The sequence below is a fragment of the Alligator sinensis genome, unplaced genomic scaffold (genome assembly GCF_000455745.1).
Source record: "Alligator sinensis unplaced genomic scaffold, ASM45574v1 scaffold952_1, whole genome shotgun sequence".
Taxonomy (NCBI): domain Eukaryota; kingdom Metazoa; phylum Chordata; order Crocodylia; family Alligatoridae; genus Alligator; species Alligator sinensis.
In genome coordinates this window covers 830,456-833,619 of record NW_005841999.1, presented here as the reverse complement: position 1 = coordinate 833,619, position 3,164 = coordinate 830,456, and positions in this window count along the sequence as shown.

Sequence of the window (3,164 nt, the reverse complement as noted above, 5' to 3'; positions counted from 1 at the left end):
TTCCTGTTGTTCTCTTTTTCCTTTTCATGTGTAAGGACAGACTGGCTGAGCCAAAGGCTAGGACAGTATGTTACAAACAAAGGCTACTGGAGGACCTCCTTTTTTTGAATGAGCATGGCCATGGCTTCTGTGCTTTGTGTGAAGCTCAATCCTGTAAATATCTGTCAGGTGTGGTTATGAGCATGCATGCTTATCAGAGCCCTTTAGTGGACTTAGAGGAATGTCTGGTATGAGAATCTTAAGTGAACATAGCCCTGAACTTCCATATAAGGCTCCATCATTGATTTGTAATGGAAGTGTACTCTTAAAAATCATGCCCCATCCCTTCCTTGAAGATTCTGACACCTTTCCTAACTCTTCTCTCTATAATACAAACTATACTGACTACTGAATTTGTCCCGGAAATGGTCTTTATACTTTCAGCAGTCAGCACACCAATATCTATTTATGTGTGTAAATTGTGTGCACACATGTTATCTCTTTAATCCAAATACCTGGATAATATACAGGAGAACCATTTACTTAAAGACTATATTTTCAGATTGGTTTTGTTCATATTCCCATTCTTTAAACCCCTCATATTCTATAGTATCCATTTTGATACGAGGTGACATGGACTACACACCAGATTTCAGATAAGGCCACAGCACTGATTTTTTGTAATGGTAGTGAAGTATTTCTGAACTGCCCACCATGTCTGTTCCATGGATCCTAATGTCTTGTCAACTTTTTGCAGTTGTATATTGAGCACAGAGGTATGTATGTCCCTGTCTGCACTGGTAGTCAGACAGTTTGCTGTGTGGTACACAGCCCTTTCTGTGGCACAGAAGATGTGAATTTGTAACCACTTCTAAGCTATAAACATAGTTCTTTAGCCAGTATGGTAACTAAGAGTGGGGCATCAGCCCAGGGAGCTGACTGAGAGGAGGTGCCAGAAAGTCAGTCTCCTGTGAAGTTTTTGCCATGAAAGCAACAGCTACATGCAGAGACATCATGGCCATGTCCAGACAAGTGCATCCGTGCAGTATGTGGTGCCACATAACATACATTCAGGTGCTCTCTGCACTGCAAGGGAGCAGTATGCGGGGTGCAGGAGGCTGACCTCTAGATATCCAGGGGTCCAAACAAACAAAAAACAGTGCAAAAAAAAAAAAGGACCTGCACATGCATGCACTGCTCAGAACTAGAGCCTAGCCAGCCAGAGCCATGCTCCCGCTGCCAACTAGGCTCTGAGCAGCAGAATTGCCACTGCTGCAGCCCCAGAAAGTCCCCAGGACCCCAAGTAAGGATCCTGTGGCCATGTCAGTGCTGGCCCCAGCCTCCCCTACCCCACCCAAGGTAACCTGCTGCTGGCCAGAGGGCATGTGGTACAAGCGTTTCCTGGGGACAAATAGCAACAGCACAAAGTGTCCTACTGCTAGTTGTCCCCATGGAACCATCCATGCTTGTATGGACACAGCCCATGTCAGTCACTGCAGCAGCTTAAGACAACAACACAACAGCAGCAGCTAGGATATCTGAGTCCCCAGAACAAGAAAACCTGACCACCCTAACCACTTTCCTCCTTCACCTCTTTCACCCTCACCCCAAGCCAGCTCCACCCAGCCCCATATGCCAGATCAGGGTGTGCAGGGAGCCACAGGGCCTCTCTCAAGTGCAGGGCCATGGCTCACAGGGCTCCCCAAAGATGTGTGGGGAGTCCCTTGAGCCAGATGATATAATGCTGAGGGCTGGATCTGGCCTGTATAGACAGAAGCCAGGTTAGACATGCATCTCATAGACTAACTGAATCGGAGATTCATAGAGAGTTCATTCTGAGACACCGCAGATGGATGGAACAGGCCGGCTGAAGCTATTTTTAACCAAGTGCCACAAGTCAATAGGTATTTAGCATGAAGGTCGCTTAACTTCACGAACATTTGTTCCTGCAGGAAACCTCCTAATAGATCATTTCCAAGTTAAAAAGCCCCCCCTATTCTTCCTTTCTCTCAGTGGTGGCACAGACTTAACACAGGTGAAATAACTGAACTAGTTATGGCACACAAACCTGAAAAATGACAAAAAGGCCCCAACTTCAAAAATATTAGAAGACCACTTAAAATGACGTATAGACAACAGAATATAGGAACAAATACTGTCAAACTAAGGTGGTTTCACCAAGCTAAAAATTGCACTAATTTTTTTGAATGGCAGACTGAGGAAAGGTAGGATAAAATATCGTATTGCAGCTCTACGGTTATTGGGTTTCCATTTTCCAAGAAATTTTTGCCTCAGATCATATTTAGTTTTCTGTTATGTTTAGGATCTCAATTGCTATTTGTGGTATGTAACACAGTTCAAGTTGTTTGTTGCTGAAGACAAGATGGGATTCAAGTAGCAACGTCCTTAAAAAATGAATTTCTAGAGGATAAGTAAATTCACGCAGCAAAACACCAGGGGGCACAAGGAGGCCCTAATTTACCACCAGCTACTGGGGGGAAAGCCCTGGTGGTCCACTATGTGCCTCTGCCCCTCTTGAGAAAGGGGCAACTGGAAGCAGACATGCATGCATCAAATATGAATCTATGGATAATGAAAACACCTCCCAAAACAGTTGTGAGCTTACAAAAAAGAGAATTATAAAGAGATGGAATCATAAATGAGCCTACATAAAATCCTGCATCCAAGTTCTTGCTAAAGCATTATGTGCAACATTTTCTAAACATCCACAATTTGTGAACTCTCTGCCACAAGAGGGCAAACTTTACCAAGTCATTTAACAAACACAAAAGGCCTCCTCATCCAATAATACATGCTACTCAATCTTAATTAGAGTTTAATTCTTACCTAACTAACTCTCTGCCTAAATGTACCTTCAGGAATCAGACATGGAAACTATTTCTGGCAGTTACAACCTGATTACAATTTTTATATTTGTCTCTGCATCTTATATTTTTTTTACCTTTTAAAGTATCTAAGAAAAATTCCATTTCTAGATGCCCAGGTATGAACATACGGCAGTGGTGTTCAAACTTTTTGCCCAGTGGGCTGGATGGGCAGCACTTGGTTAATCTGCAGGCCAGATCTAATTGGTGGTCTCATGCTGTGCCAGGAATGGGCCCCCATCCAGCCATAATGGGGTGAGGGGGCAGCCTGGCTCCAGCCCAGCCCTGTAGGGGGAAAGA